Below are 8,099 nucleotides of genomic sequence, written 5' to 3'. Positions count from 1 at the left end.
ATGAATTTTATCCTCACCGCATCCCTGTAAGATAGGGAAGGAATATCTCCATGTCACTGAGCACAGGATAGTGACTTGCACAAGATCACCCAGAAAATCTGTGGCTAAACCAGGAACTGAACTGGGCCTCCTGAGTCTTAGTCCTGTGCCCTGTGCATAAGAGTCTTCCTTTTCCTAAGACTAAAATATAATTAGTATTTTAGGGGGGAAATAAAAGAAAAGAAAAGAAAAGCTTCCTTTCATTCATAGCATGTACGTTCTGTAGTAACCAGTACTGAAATTCATGCTGAATTACAGATGTCTGGATTTGTAATTTCTAGCTGGGATACAAGAAATATATTTATATAACATTGTTTTTCTCTCTGATTGTCCTGTGCAATATGGACAAATTTACAGCAGTACTTTCTCCCCCATTTGTCCTATTCTTCTAAACCTAAACCAGGGCACTACCCGCTGGCTAGGAAAATGACGCTGAAACCTGACAAGCTAACTGCTACTCTCAGGAGTGTGAAGGGTTCCATCGAAGGAGAATTTCACTGGCAGGCTTTACAGAGACACCAACCATGGCAGCCAGCAACTGGCTATCAGTTTAGCTGGATAGAAATCTCTATCATCAGTCAAGAAGCTGCTGTCCCTGATGATCGTGCCTCCCAGAGACTATTACTTCCTCCTGTAAGTGTAATCTGTTTCAGTCTGCTAAGGAACGTCATACAGCACATTCTGTTAGATTGCATTAGGAATTTTCTGTAATATGGTATTTATAGATGGGAGCTGTATGACCAGATTAACTGGTGCAGCATCTCTGCAGAGTGGCCATCATCAATATACTCTGCTCAGACATTCAGTTCAGATCTTTAATTTCCTTCCTTTACCTATGTTCATTTGTCTTTGGCTAGGGGAATGTGCAGAACTTCCTACAGAATAGGGAATGGATGTTTGCTAAATGGCTGGGACTGCAATAACCTTTAAAATGTTTATTGGACAAAAATTCTGCTCTTGGCTACACTGGTGTAAATCTTGCCTTCACGGTAGCTAATCCAGATTTACACCAGATTTATATTCAAATCCATTGAAGTTGATCGAAAGTTTCACCCTGACATCAGCGGGCTTTGGATCAGGCTCTAAATGGACTTGTCTGGATTGAGAGAAAAGGTGTTTTTTTTAAAAATATGTTAGCTAATGTATTTTTACTAACATTTTTAAACACTAATGTAGACAGGGTTTAATACCTTTAAAAATATGTTAACTGGTCATGATCAACTCTAGCCTCCACTTCAGGGTCAACCATGACCAGCGAATACGTTTTTAAAGGTATTGAATCCCGTTTAGGCTAGGTCACAAGTGCTGATTAAAAAGTATTATTTAAAACACATTTTAAAAAAACACCTTTTTCCTTGGTCTAGGCTATGCTAATGAGAGCTGAATCTGGTCCACTGTCTACTAAGCTGCCCACTTAGCATTCCCTAGAAGGATTCAGTCCCTGCTTACAGGGTGAGATGTCTCAGGCATACGCTGCCAGTTTATTACAACGCACAAGTGCCAGAATATAAATCTAACTAAACAAAATAATACAAACAGAGAGAGGTTGTTTAGAGACACTAGGCAGACACTGTTTTAAAGTGCAATAAAATTCTTCTTGAACAGTGGTGATTCCAAGTGCTGTTACAGAGAGGCAGTGTGGCCTAGCAGATGGGGATTGGTCTAAGAGATAGGAGAGTGGGATTCAATCCCTTTCCTGCCACTGAGCTGTTGTGTGACCCTGGCAAGTCACATCACTTCTGTTTCCTCTCCCATCCTTTGTGTATTTAGATGTTAAGTTATTCAGGGCAGGATATAGTGCCTCTCACTGCCTCTGTAATGGGACCCTGACCTCAGCCGGTGCTTCAAAGCACTACAGCAACGCAAATAATATTGTAGAGCTCTCACTTCAGTGACTTTTTTTTTTTTACATATAAAAAATCATCTGAATGTATTCTGTAACTCACCTCTTCTTTCCTTTTCTAGGATCAATCACTTGCGATAATCAGTGAGTTCAAACCCTCAACCAACCACCAAACTGAAGTTCAAGTGCTCTCAGCCACTGGTCATGGGCTCGCCACCCTGGAAACCTTTCAAACACGGGCGGCTGAAGCTGCAAGCTAATAAGGTTATTTATTCACCTGGGGCCTAACCCTGCAAACACCGATGCACACGAGTAATCCCATAGGATTACTCACCTAAGTAGAGTTACTCACAGGAGTTAAATGTTTGCAAGATGGGGGCCCATGGACATCCACTCATTCTAAGGCCACTACTCATACAAATGTTCTTATTTTGAGAGGATTCCATGCTCCGACAATGAAATGCTGTGGATGCTTCTGCTGCTACTCACCATTGGAACAGCAGTGGTGGGAAGAAGGTTCCTGTATATTTAACATATTGCTTCCCTCTGTTCTGGACAAGCTGCTAATCTGACCGGCATTTAAAAAAACCCAAGGTTGTCAAATGAACTGGCACATCTGAGCTGCGGCTGACAATGAAAACTGGTCTCCTGCCGTATCCCTTGAAATACATGAATGCTGTGGTGGATAATCACTTACTACCCCATCTACAGAAATGATAGGTCCCAGGTTTTCACAGCCTCTAGCTTCTTATTAGAAAATTCCTTGTTAATCTGTAATTTCACTGAAGGAAATGGGAGGTTTCAGAGAGTAAGGAACACAGAACGGGGACCTTTACAGACATGCCAATTGTCAGCTAAATTGTCCCAATTTTTTTTACTGGAGAACTGAATTATTCTCCCTCAGAAATGCCCTATTTCATTCATCATGCTGACCTGATGCAGTAAAATACATTAGTGTATTGAACTTCTTACATACGCAAGTTTGAGGTTTAAATCTATTAAATACCAGGTGTTGGTGACCGGCACTTTTCTTATGTGGGGCATTGAAAAATACCAGGATCGTTAAATGGTTCATCCCGAGTTCCCTATTTCATCCAACTCTCCTAATTCTTAAATTTTTGAGCCCTAGACATAAAAAGTATTATCAATCCCCTTCATAAATCTGAAAACATCTATTAGGTTCCCTTGAAGACTCCCCTTTATCAAGGAAGAAAAGCCCAAATCCTTTATCCTATCCTGGCCATTTAGATTCTTGTGAAATATCATCTTCTGTAGTACCATACATTACACCCTCTTCAAGATAATACAGTAGAACCTTGACTTTTGCTAACACCAATCTGACAAAAGACCAGGGATATGAACTGATTTCTGGTTGGAGAGAGGGGAGGAATCACATAATGAAGAGGATGTTGATGAAGAACACGTCAACATTCCTTCACATGCCAATGACTTCACGACATTTGGGTACCTACAGTAATTTTGAGATGTTCGATGTTACGAACATGTTGATTTTATGAACTCTTTATCCCCCAATTAGTTAATAAAATAGAGGTTCCACTGTAATACACTTCTTTGTGCTACTGGGATTGTCACTGAACACAGCATTCCAGTAGCAACTTCAATAATGGTATAATCTTTTGGATTATGTTCTAACCTTCTGCTATAAGAGGCTTTTGTCTAGTGTTTCAAGTACTAAAAAAGCCAGTGTTAAAAATGAAGAGCAGTAACGGTGTTGTCCAATTCCAATTTGTTTCGTATTCAGTTTTCATTATTTTGTTTCAGGTAAAATAATCTTCATAATCTGATACCAACTAAAAGCAGCATGGCGTCAGTAAATAGTTCAACATTTTGTCGTCAAGCAAGTGACATAATGTACTGGTTCCAGCAGACCTCCATCTGCAACCCTTACTTCCAGGAGAAGCATTCCTCCTAATCTTCTCCCTGATGCGACACAGTTTGAGAAAACATAGCCATACTGTTGTAATGAAAAATATTCCAGTAAACTGGAAGACAGTGGATCAGAATCATCTTTGGTGTAACTCCACGTGATCCAATGTAATTTCTGTAACTCAAAGATGCAGTAATGTACAGTAAGAAGTGTTTTGTATTGGACTCTTTCTATTACTTATCTTATATGGTCCCCATTACAGTAGTATCTGAGCACCTCACAAGCTTCAGTGCATTTATCCTCACAACAGCCCTGTGCTATCATTCATAGGATTCCCAAGTCTGAGGCTAGTAACCTAACCACTGGATCATCTATCCTCTCTCAGACTAGATTAGATTAGAATAGATTTCCATCTGAAATCTTTGTAAATATTGTAATTAAGGCCTTGCCTACACTGGCACTTATGCCGGCAAAACTTTTGTCACTTAGGGATGCAAAAAAAAAACCACACACCCTGAACAACATAAGTTTTGCCGGCATAAATGCTTGTGTGGACAGCGATATGTTGGTGGGAGACGTTCTCCCACTGACATAGCTACCACCGCTCATTTAGTTGGTTTTATTATGTCGCTGGGAGAGCTCTCTCCCATTGATATAACACGACTACACCAGCGCTCTTACAGCGGTACTAATACAGCTGTGCCACAGAAAGTTTTAAGTGTAGACTAGCCCTAAGAAAACTGCAAATGTTTGAATTTGGTAGAATCTGAGTTAGAATACCAGTGTTTGTCTAAGAGCTATTTAGGCTCTTAAAGCATCAATCAGATGGTGAAGACAACTGGTAAAATTTTCAAAAGCACCTAAATCGCTTAGGTGTTTTTGAAAACGTTAGCCAATATAATACTTGCCAGGGATATTGTGAGCACGGGTGCAGTCCTGATTTTTTTTGAAATACTGGTACCCTGCTGGTGTGACCTCACACATACAGTGCATGCGAGCTCATGCTATGAAGAGGACGCCGTTTTGCTCTACAGAATGGCACCCTCCACACGGCTGGAGAATAGAATGGTAGAGGCTTCTGCTTTTTATGCTGAAGGTCGCATGATTCATCCCTCACTGGTGACCCGGGATAGGGTAGGGGATTGCATCTACATGGAGTTCAAAGCTGAACTGAAATCCAGCTGATGTGAAATGCAGTAAAGCCACTAATCAAGATTATGTTAAGGCTCCAAGTTTGAACACCCAAAGACTGCCAGGAGCGTAGCCAGCATTTCTTTCCTGTCACCAAATCTCTTGATGTTCAGTAAGTTTCTTACAGTCCTACCACCTGGCAGCATATGATTATATGAGACTCTGGCTTTCTTTTTATTTTTTTTTAAGTGTGCCACTAGCTATTGTGGATGCAGAAAAAAGCTTGAAAACGTGTCCTGAGTGCAAGGCTCCGGAGGCACATAAAACTAATCCCTAGTTTATTATGATTATTTTTTCAAAATCTCATAATTTTGGAGTGTGACTCGTGACTATTAAATCCTTGTGGTGGATAATACTAATGAGTGCTTAGATCAGGCCAGGAATTAGAGGCTGAGCTCATGTTACACTGAGATAGAGAGCCAGGGAGAATTTCAGAGTCTGTCTGTGTCAAGCAATAGATAAAGAGCCTTCCTTCCATTCACTACAAGTTAGAGTCCTGTCTCACCTGTGCTCTCTGAACTCTGAGCAGCCCGTCTTCCTTTCTGATGTTGATATTTAATGAAGGATTCATGAAAGCCAGATGATTCTGAAAACTGTACTGTTTGATCACATAACCCTTCCAGGGCTGGATTTACCATACAGAAGAGAAAATGGTTGCCTAGGGCAATACAGTGTTTAGTGAGAGAGAGCTGAGCTGGACAATTTCCAGTTTGCCTAGTATAATAGCAAGAAAGCAACAAACCTTTAGTCTGGCACTGAACCTGCTGTTTAGTTTGCAGTGGCACCCCATCATGTCACAACATTCCTTTCCTACAATATTTAACCGTCCAGTTCCAATACCCAGAGGAACATGTACACTGGGAGATATTGTATAATCTCAAAAGAGTCGCCTCATGCCCCAGCAACACAAAGCTGAAGCAAATTCCATGTGTCCTGGCTGCCTCCCAACATTCCTTGCTTCATTGACTTTCTTCTGTTTGGAGCAGCTATTGTAGCTTCTTCTCATAAAGATTACCAAGCTAGAGAAAATGCACCCTTCCCCCTGCAGCCAAACATCACTACGTACATAGTACTTCACATTTTCAAAATGCTGGGCAACTATTCTTCCAGCACCGCTGATAAATCAGTCCGTATTATCTCCATTTCATGGGTAAGGAAACTGAGACACAACAAGGTTAAGTTACCTGTTCAAGATCACAGAGGGAGGGATAAATCCAGTCCCCTCTGCTGCGGCCAAGGAAAGCTGTGTCTGTAGCTACACCACAGGGTGAGAGGATTTGGAATGCCAAAAAAGGGCCCTCTAACGGCCCTCAGTTGTAGCCTTTGGATGCTCTCAGAAATGCACAAAGAATTACAATAATTTCTCATAGTGAATGCATGGTTGTTAAATGACATGCTATCATTGGGTAAAAGGTGCAGTAGAAGGGGAACTGTTGTAATAAACTAACGTGTATGTATCACTATCTGCTTCTTGATGGGATTAGCACTGCACATCTGTGTATCATAGGCCCCATACTGTTAACAACCAATTGCAGAGTTGTTAGCTATCATGATTTTATCATGACTCTCCTAATATGTTTGGTTTTTAGTTTCTCTTGATCTCCCAGTTTCACGCATCAGACTCACTCACTTTTTCCCAATTAAAAATGTCTGCAATGTCCTATTACTTAGAATGGAACTGATGCCGTAAGGTGCCCTCTGTCCAGATGGCTGGCATTTCCCAGCAGCCTTTTTTCAGGAGGTTGTGCCTTCAGTAGAAATGGCTGCCATCTCCCAGTATTTCCAATGAGACAGAACCCTGGCTGTCCTCGGGAAAGAAAGTTACCTCCTAGGGTCAGGAAAGTGAAGACAATAAAGCAGGGGGACTGGGGCAAGTAGAGAGGCAGGGAGGAGGATGAGAAGATGCAGGTGGATGTGGGGCAGAAGGGAAGATGGAGTAAAGTTGGCAGGCAGGAGAAATGAGGGTTCAGGAGAATGTGGGACGCAAGAGTCTGGGGAACTCGGGGAGCAGCAGACACTGAAGAGGTGCAGGAAGGAGAATAAGTGAGTATAGGGGAATGTGAGGTGACAGTGAGGAGTAGGATACAGTAAAGTGAAATATGAGGGAGTTAAATGTGAAGGGCAGGTGTAGAGCAGAAAATGGGAGGGAGAATGTGCGTGGAGCAGAACAGTGAGTGGGGCAGGGAGAGAGACAGGGAAAGGAAGGTTAGAGGGGAAGGAGATGGAGAAGGATGGAATAATAATTCCCCCAACCACCAACTTAAAAGTGAGGTGCACATAGATTCCCTCTGAACAGTGAGAAGCCCTGCATTTTTGTATGTGCAGGTAAGGGTGAATTTTGCCCATGAAATGATCACACACACACTGGGGATGTGCAGCACCACTCCCCCGACCGACAGGTTCCACAGTCAGAAGACAGACCAAAAAAGAAAAGAGAATTTTAAAGCCAGTGCTGCTTTGGGTTCTGAGTGCTGGTTTCTGAATGCTTGGTGTTGGCACTAGAACATTGGGGGTTCTCCTTTAGTTTGAGGCCCGTTCTTTAGGGCGAGGCGCTGGCTGTGTCCCTGTGGTTTGGAGTGGCCTTGTTTTGCAACACAGTGACCACCATGAGCACCTGCCTAGACGGCCAGAGATCTGCTCCGAGCATATGAATAGAATCGCACCCAGACTCTCGCCTCTAAAATAGCCACCTGTAGCCAAATCTACTGTTGGGGAAATAAAAGCAACCTGAGCCCCAGCAGGATGGATGGTGAGGGTGGGTCACGGGCAGGGGCAGAGAAGGGGGCAATTAATGGGGCCTTGCAATTAATGACCCGCAAGCAGAGGTGCAGGAATCGGGATGGTCCACTGGGAGATGAATTGGGCGGTGTGGGTTGGCCATGCGTATGGAGAGAACGGTAAGATGGGGAAGTGTGTAGAGACCCTGAGGCTTTAATAAGGGTAATGACCTGAGGGGTGTGCAGGTTGGGAAGGGCACACAAGCCCTTTTAAACAGAGGATGGATTTAATTGTGACACTGCCCCTTTAAATCTATGGCCACGGCCTGTCTGGAGGGAAAAAACGTGTTGCAGTGCCCTGCCTCTCCTGCAGGGGGGGAGAGAGAGAGAGAGAGAGAGAGAGCACGCCGGCACGCGCGAC

At 42.9% G+C, this 8,099-nt stretch overlaps 1 long non-coding RNA gene across 1 annotated transcript; it reads left to right on the top strand.

Annotated features, from left to right (window-relative positions):
- Positions 1-477: 477 nt before the first annotated feature.
- Positions 478-3,974, top strand: LOC137145586 (uncharacterized). The gene is made up of 3 exons (XR_010917680.1): positions 478-672; positions 2,005-2,146; positions 3,665-3,974. It is a non-coding gene; the product is annotated as an uncharacterized lncRNA (long non-coding RNA).
- Positions 3,975-8,099: the final 4,125 nt, after the last annotated feature.

This window comes from Emydura macquarii, unplaced genomic scaffold, assembly GCF_026122565.2.
Source record: "Emydura macquarii macquarii isolate MOO-44397 ecotype Brisbane River unplaced genomic scaffold, CSIRO-AGI_Emac_v2 contig_3603, whole genome shotgun sequence".
Taxonomy (NCBI): Eukaryota; Metazoa; Chordata; order Testudines; family Chelidae; genus Emydura; species Emydura macquarii.
This window is presented reverse-complemented; position numbering and strand designations above follow the sequence as displayed.